The sequence below is a fragment of the Bufo bufo genome, chromosome 5 (assembly GCF_905171765.1).
Source record: "Bufo bufo chromosome 5, aBufBuf1.1, whole genome shotgun sequence".
In the NCBI taxonomy this organism is placed as follows: Eukaryota; Metazoa; Chordata; class Amphibia; order Anura; family Bufonidae; genus Bufo; species Bufo bufo.
In genome coordinates, this window is record NC_053393.1 from 242,391,728 (window position 1) to 242,400,406 (window position 8,679).

The 8,679-nt window shown below is 40.4% G+C and overlaps 1 long non-coding RNA gene across 1 annotated transcript; it reads left to right on the top strand.

Annotated features, from left to right (window-relative positions):
- The first annotated feature begins 263 nt into the window (after positions 1-263).
- On the top strand, positions 264-8,442 carry LOC121002499. Its single transcript, XR_005779296.1, has 3 exons — positions 264-274; positions 407-410; positions 8,315-8,442. It is a non-coding gene; the product is annotated as an uncharacterized LOC121002499 (long non-coding RNA).
- Positions 8,443-8,679: the final 237 nt, after the last annotated feature.

Consider the following 8,679-nt stretch of genomic DNA (forward strand, 5'->3'; position numbering starts at 1 on the left):
GCCAGCGGACAGCAATTGGGCAAGAGGGTTATCCGGCGTCATCATCTTTTTTCGCTCGAACATTTGGGCCATGGAAGCCTGCCTTTTGACAGATGAACGCAACAATGGCACGGTGGAAGATGGAGTGGAGGACAAATGGGAAGAGAGAGGAGAAGATGAAGAGGCAGGACGTGGAGCACCAGGAGTGTGGCTTTGTGGGTTCTGACGGTGTTGCTCCCACTGGGCTCGGTGATGGGAGGCCAGGTGCCTTCTTAAGGCGGTCGTCCCTAGGTGAGTGTTGGGTTTACCGTGACTTATGCTTTGACAGCACAGGCTCCAGATGGCAACACTATTGTCAGCAGCGGACACGTTAAAAAAAGCCCACAGTGCGGAGCCATGTTCCGGCGTCCTAGGAGATGTGACCAAGCATGGTGGATGGCTCATTCCAGATACATTAGCAGTCTGCTTTTTGCCTCCTGTGCACTGTAAGTTCTGCCTGCTTCTCCTCCTTCTCCTCCCTATCTGCTGCTCCGTATCTCCCTCTGAACTCCCCTCGTCTTCCTCTCTTGTGGGCACCCACGTGACGTCCATCGACACGTCATCATCGTCACCTTCACCACCACTGATATTAGAGATCTCGGAGTAGGCAACAACAGCGGGGACCACCCTCCTTGGGCTGATCTGGGTACTGTCGTCAGACTGCTGGGTGGCGACCATTGATATCTCCTCTTCCTGATCTGATGCCAAGAATGGCTGCGCATCGGTAAGGTCTTGGAAGGGATGGGAAAATAATTCCTCTGACTCGAGTGGAGGGGATATAATGGTGGTGGTGATTTCTTTGGGGGTGCACACAGCAGAGAGTGAAGAGGGTGCAAATACAGAGGATGAGGAGGGTGTAGAAGCGGAAGGCTGAGTGAACCACTCAACCAAGTCTGGTGCGTCCTTTGATGTAATCGCACGCACCTTCTTCAACTTCCCACTTAGGCTCCGGCCTGGTGCATCTGCCTGACCCCTACCACTCCTGCGGAATGGCCTGCCTCTTTCTCTGCCTGTCAATTTCAAAATTACCCTATGACAAAAGTCCCTATAGAAGAGCAGTATTTGTGGAAAAAAGTATATAACACCCCTGCTTCAATCAGTTTTTTGGTGGGGCAACTGGTATATCACACCAGTTGAAATTATTTGTTCCAATAGCGTTTGTCACTTTCTGTAGTTGCAGTAACGCAGCAAAACCGCAAACAAATGCTGCACTACCCAAATGCACTATATAGAAAGTATATTATTGGTATATAACACCCCTCCTTCAATCACTTTTTTTGGGGGGCAACTGGTATATCACACCAGTTGAAATTATTTGTTCCAATAGTATTTGTCACTCTGTGTAGCTGCAGTATCGCAGCAGAAACGCACACAACTACTGCACAATAAAAATGCACTATAACCTGCTTTCTATATTAGTATATCACACCTATCGATAGCACACCTATACCAGTCCTTAAAAGGACTTTTGTGGCCCTATTAGCTAGCATTTAGTGTCCCTAACAGTCTGTCCCTGATCCTCACAGCAACCTGTCCCTACACTGGCAAAAGACTGAATATAAAATGGCAGCCAGATCAGGTCTATTTATAAGGTAGTGGGTATGTCCATGTGCTGAAACGTCTCAATTGACTGTCCTGTACCACCTGATGGATGTGTCATGGGTCAAAGTTCTTTATAATGTAAAAGAATATGGTGCCGACTGACATCGCCATATGTTTGCCCGTTCGGCGAACCGCGAATGAGCAAAGTTCACCACGAAACGACCGCCGGGCGAACCACAAGGCCATCTCTAATGGCCAAGTCAAAGTCTTGACTGTAATCCCATAGTAATGTTTAGGAAGGACCTGAAGCAAGCAGTTCATGGGTGGAAATGCAAACACCAGAAATGAGGATACTGTTTATATAAAATTTTATAATTTTATTGAATTACATCAAACAATAAATATCACTTGTAGTCAAAAGGGATAGGATATAGAAAAACAAGCCTCTAAAAAACGGGCTCAACAATGCGGAGAATCGCATTGGAGGAAAATCGCACCTTGAGCAGCCGCGGTTAACAAAATGAAGAGTCGGGTGACAATCAAGTTAATAATGGATAACAATAATAGTAATATATCACATCAAATCTCTAACATAATTATCCTTCTGACGAAGCCTACGTGGTGAAACACGTGTCGAGGTTGAGGCATTTGGGGATCCATTGTCACCGCGAGCAGCAGCAATATGGGTATGTGATATGGAGACTTAGTTGATGTCTAGACTGGCGGAATTACCTATTGTAAAGGAGTTACTATGATTATAGGCCCTGTCCATCAGTTATACAACAAGATATCGCCGTAGTCTGATATTCAACTTGAGCTCTAGACTGAGGAGGGTGAAAGGATGTTTTTGGATAATTATGTTAGAGATTTGATGTGATATATTACTATTATTGTTATCCATTATAAATTTTTATGTAAAAACAGTATCCTCATTTCTGGTGTTTGCCTTATGTTTTTTTCTGAGGATTGAGGTGTTGCAATTGTGGGTTGTTGTAGGTTTAACATGGGTGGAAATGCACCAGCATAACAATGTTAAGCTGTTTTGTATGGAGGAATGGGCTACATTCCTTCAAGCAGATGTGCAGGACTAATAATTACTGAAAAACTTTAGTTGCACAGTTATCAGTTATTTCTGGTCTCAAACCTGGTACTTCCAATACTTTTGCCATTCAGACATGATATTGAATCTATTTCCTCAATAAATAAATGACCAAGTCTATTATGTTTTACTTATTTGTTTGATTTGGTTATCATTACCTACTTTTAGGACTTGTGTGGAAATGTGATGTAGTTTTAGGTTCGGTTTGTGTAGAAAATTTTGAGGGATTTACAAACATTCACACAAAAATGTAGTTGTAGCTAATACCCTCACTGTTATGTAACAACTGTTAAAAATAAAAAATAAAAAATGATAAAAAATAATTAGAAACTAATATAAACATAATATGTGAATGCAGGGTGGCACCTTATGTTATATAGCTACACATAAATGCACAGTCTTAAAAGATACTTTAATAGTGAAGCAGATTGACTTTTATAAACTGTTACAAATGATGGAATTTAGCTAGCTATGCCTAGGTTACCAGAGGGTAATATTACCCTTTCAATGCAAAGCCTGGTAATAAAAAAATGCAGTAAAATTTGCATTCTAGTGATATTTGTTCCATTCATTGTATAACATTACAGCTGGTGTGTCCTTTCTGGAAAGGTGTATAACTCAATTAGATGTTCTTGGAGTTAAATCTTCATACTTAATTGTTTTTTTCTCTTGAATGTGGAGGATCATAAACCACAGAAATTCAAACCTTTTGGAAAGAAACTCAGTTTTTACAACTTGCAACACTTTGCAAAAACGTGAAATGTTAAAAGATTTTGCAAATTAAAGGGATTCTGTCATGACATTTTAAGCCTATAACCTAAACATATGGCCAGGTCCGTCCAAATAGCATGAATCCGAAACTGTACTTATTAAATGTGCCTGTGGCTCTATTAGCAAATAAAACAGGTTTTTATAACCTGTCATTCACCTACCTAAGGTGCCCAAGGGGACGTCGCCTAATACAGGGTGCCCGGCTGCAGCCATCTCCGTCTGGTGCCCAGCGCCGCCTTCCCACTAGAAATCGCCGCCCTCCCTGTCTATAGTGTCGCCTTCCTCACCTCAGCCCCACCTCCGCAATCGTCCGGTCCCTCAGGTTATGCCTAGTGCACACGCGCGGGATTTGGCAGAGGGACTGGACGATTGCGGAGGCGGGGCTGAGGTGAGGAAGACGGCGATTTCTAGTTGGAAGGCGTCGCTGGGTACCAGACGGATATGGCTGCAGCTGGGCACCCTGTATGAAGCGACGTCCCCTTGGGCACCTTAGGTAGGTGAATGACAGGTTATAAAAACCTGTTTTATGTGTTAATAGAGCCATAGGCACATTTAATAAGTACAGTTTCGGATTCATGCTATTTGGACGGACCTGGCCATATGTTTAGGTTATAGGCCTAAAATGTCATGACATAATCCCTTTAAGTTTCTTTGTGAACATATACAAACCGGATTCCAAAAAAGTTGGGACACTATACAAATTGTGAATAAAAACTGAATGCAATGATGTGGAGGTGCCAAGTTCTAATATTTTATTCAGAATAGAACATAAATCACGGAACAAAAGTTTAAACTGAGAAAATGTACCATTTTAAGGGAAAAATATGTTGAATCAGAATTTCATGGTGTCAACAAATCCCCAAAAAGTTGGAACAAGGCCATTTTCACCACTGTGTGGCATCTCCCCTTCTTCTTACAACACTCAACAGACGTCTGGGGACCGAGGAGACCAGTTTCTCAAGTTTAGAAATAGGAATGCTCTCCCATTCTTGTCTAATACAGGCCTCTAACTGTTCAATCGTCTTGGGCCTTCTTTGTTGCACATTCCTCTTTATGATGTGCCAAATGTTCTCTATAGGTGAAAGATCTGGACTGCAGACTGGCCATTTCAGTACCTTCTCCTACCCAGCCATGATGTTGTGATTGATGCAGAATGTGGTCTGGCATTATCTTGTTGAAAAATGCAGGGTCTTCCCTGAAAGAGATGACGTCTGGATGGGAGCATATGTTGTTCTAGAACCTGAATATATTTTTCTGCATTGATGGTGCCTTTCCAGACATGCAAGCTGCCCATGCCACACGCACTCATGCAACCCCATACCATCAGAGATGCAGGCTTCTGAACTGAGCGTTGATAACAACTTGGGTTGTCCTTGTCCTCTTTGGTCCGGATGACATGGCGTCCCAGATTTCCAAAAAGAACTTTGTATCGTGACTCGTCTGACCACAGAACAGTCTTCCATTTTGCCACACTCCATTTTAAATGATCCCTGGCCCAGTGAAAACGCCTGAGCTTGTGGATCTTGCTTAGAAATGGCTTCTTTGCACTGTAGAGTTTCAGCTGGCAACGGCAGATGGCACGGTGGATTGTGTTCACTGACAATGGTTTCTGGAAGTATTCCTGAGCCCATTCTGTGATTTCCTTTACAGTAGCATTCCTGTTTGTGGTGCAGTGTCGTTTAAGGGCCCGGAGATCACGGGCATCCAGTATGGTTTTACGGCCTTGACCTTTACACACAGAGATTGTTCCAGATTCTCTGAATCTTCGGATGATGTTATGCACAGTTGATGATGATAGATGCAAAGTCTTTGCAATTTTTCGCTGGGTAACACCTTTCTGATATTGCTCCACTATTTTTCTGCGCAACATTGTGGGAATTGGTGATCCTCTACCCATCTTGGCTTCTGAGAGACACTGCCACTCTGAGAAGCTCTTTTTATACCCAATCATGTTGCCAATTGACCTAATTAGTGTTAATTGGTCTTCCAGCTCTTCATTATGCTCAAATTTACTTTTTCCAGCCTCTTATTGCTACTTGTCCCAACTTTTTTGGGATTTGTTGACACCGTGAAAATTGGAATCAACGTATTTTTCCTTTAAAATGATACATTTAAACGTTTGATCTGTCATCTACGTTCTATTACAAATAAAATATTGACATTTGCCATCTCCACATCATTGCATTCAGTTTTTATTCACAATTTGTTTAGTGTCCCAACTTTTTTGGAATCCGGTTTCTAGTAGTGCTATATTACTTCTACCTTTTAATATTAGAAAATAACTGCCTGATTTAGACAATTCAAAATAGTATTTTTTTCTAGTTAAAGCGGACCTTTCACCACTCCTGACATGTCTGTTTTAATAGCTTCATGCTTTCCCCGTGTAATAACAATTCTGGACCACTATTCCTATGGCTGTATGTTGTACCATTTCTCTATTATTTCTACTAGAAGTTATGAATGAATTGCTATTAGCCTTTAGTAAGAGTACAGATGGGTGTTACCAGTTTTAGGTGCATCCCTGCACAGTCTGAAAATGGCAGCACTGATTAGATAGAGTGAGTCTGTGCAGGTACACACCCCCAACTGGTTACCACCCCTCTGCAATCAGTCGGTCCAACCATGTCGTTTTATTAGTTGGTGGTGTGTTGTGCCTATGTTCCAGTCTGTCTCATAGACCTTTCTGTAGGTGATCACTGGTTAATTTCCCACAAAATCCTTCAAATCAGGGTCCATACAAAGCATGATACAGTTTTTAGTGATAATTTCTCTTTACTTTTTGCTGCTCCATCAAATGTGATAATGAGACGGGCAGTTGGTTTTTAGCTTTCCCTTGTTTTAGGGGTAAGGAGTTTGTTTCTGTCTGTTTTACTGGCCTGTTGATTTGCAAATCTACAGATGTTGTTTGAGTACCCCCTTTCCTGACAACATAACCGTAAATCTTTAGTCTGTTTCTCTATTTCTGTTTCACAGTTAAAATGTTCTAAAAATCTCCCAAAGTCCTCTAATCCACCATTTCAGATGACGAACATGTCATCAATGTACCTAGGAGGAGATGAGCGAATTGAATAAAAAATTCTGAAATCCAAGAATTTTTTTAAATTCTGATACTACCAAATTTGAATTTTTTTCCAGAGTATCAAGGAGAGAGATCATTAAAAATTTTCCACACGGAATTGCCTGTGCAAATCTTAGGGCATATATTTTATTCCAGCATTTCTTAGATTAAAATAATTATATTATTTTAACTGAAATTGTTAGAAGTGCGAAATGTGAACTACACATGAACCACTGGCCTCAAAAGGGTGATTTCAAAAAAGGATTAATATAATTGCACAACTACTTTGACATTTTCAATTAATTTCAAAGCTTTCGAATTTAAAATGACAATTAAATCAAGATGTCTGCATCCATATTTGCTGATTGCTTGCATTGAAAAAAAATGATTTTATTGGAAACACAAACAGATACACATTTGTTTTCCTCCTTTTTATGTTTTGCTTGCGCAGTACTTTTACCAGATAAGAGCAATTATATAGACAGCACTTCCTAGCAACAGAAAGAAAGTTGTAGCCTCCAGCTACTACATATTTCATTTTCAGTCCAGCAGTTTTAGAGACTTCTTGCCATTATCCATGAATTTGAAATCAGAGAAAGGGAACAATATCAATGAAATCTAGACTGGCAAATTAGACTAAGTCGGTTCTATTAAGGCAAGTGCAGTTTTGTGAATTTAAAGCCTGAACACGTAAGTTGAGACTATTGTCACACTGTTGGGTAGAAATGACATAGGTTTAGTTGTAAGTTTATTTTCTATGCTGCTTCTTGTTCAAGGTCACCAATATTCAATCAAAATAATTCAAGCATCAGTAAAGCGAAATTGTCAGATTCAAAAACATGGATATGTAAGAATAAAGAAGATTTATGAACATAACAAAACATACTGTAGTAGAAATGTTCTTCTTTAAATGTTACAGAACTTTTACTGATGTTATTTTTTTTTATAATATGTTAAGTAATATGAAGGTATTTCAATTCTTAGTTTATATACCATATCTCAAGAATACTTTACTAAAGCAAGTAATATGACATTTGACTTACACTAACTTCGTTGCTTCCTTTTATAAAGGAGCTATGACAGCAATGCTGCATCCATTTTCAAACTTAAAGGCTATGTACACCTTCGGGGGCAATTATTTATGTAAACTCATTTTGGGCTAAAAAAATTTTTTTTCTATTGGCCTTTATTAAAAATATTGAGCCTTTCTGTCACAAAGGGTTAACTGTCTAGCTGTGTGTACTTTCACTGTGTGTTGGTCATCTCATAAACCTCATCTTTAAATTACTAAAAGGTCATAAACATTTATTCAAGTCACAGAATTCTTGCAGAGTCATTTCTGTAAGCACTCCTACTTCTAAATGACAACCCGCTTGCCAGGATTTCAGAGATGTTAGTACTGATATCAGAGGCAAGAGGGTTGTCAATCAGCAAAACCACATCGAGATTAAATTTATTTCTCCAAAAAGGAGAAACCAAAGGAAAGTAACAGGGTCATGGTTGCAATGGTGTCAAAAAGCCCTATTATCCTATCCAAAAACTTCATGACAGGTTTAACATATTTTAAACATATTTGGAGTTATATAAAAAATAAAGCACTGTAAATCTGATTGGCCAGCAATGTATACATAAGCTAAGCAAGTTTTGGGCAAAAAAAATCTATTTACTTTATTTACTCAATTCCCTAGTTCTGTTCTGGCTCCTTTGTTTACATGCAGTTGCAGAGCTGTGGGAGTGTGTAACAATCTGAGGGAGTCAACAAAGACTGCCTTTCCTTTTTCCCTGCTCTCCAAAGAGAGTGAATAAAAGCTGTGTCCTGCCTGCAGTCTGACTGCTGGGATACTCAACAGAATGTTGTATGTGTAGGATTTCAAGTCCTAGCTGTAAAGTACAATGACATTGCTGATACACACAGAATTTCCGCCCTCCCTGTACTTGTTCAATGCTCTGCAGACACTTCTTTACAGCCAGCATAAGAGCACAGAGGATAGAACTCTTCTCGTCCTAGTCAGCCCTGTGTTTGCAGAGTGAGAATGGAGGCTCTTGTGCACAGCAGTTGTCTCTTCACTGCCTGGAGATAAGGAAACCCTGCAGCTGCTCAGTACCTTACAGCCTCCAACCCTGAGTATGTGCTGCTGATGGTAGAAAGGGTTAAACTTTGCTGGAAAATCTAGTGGAAGGGGGGGACACA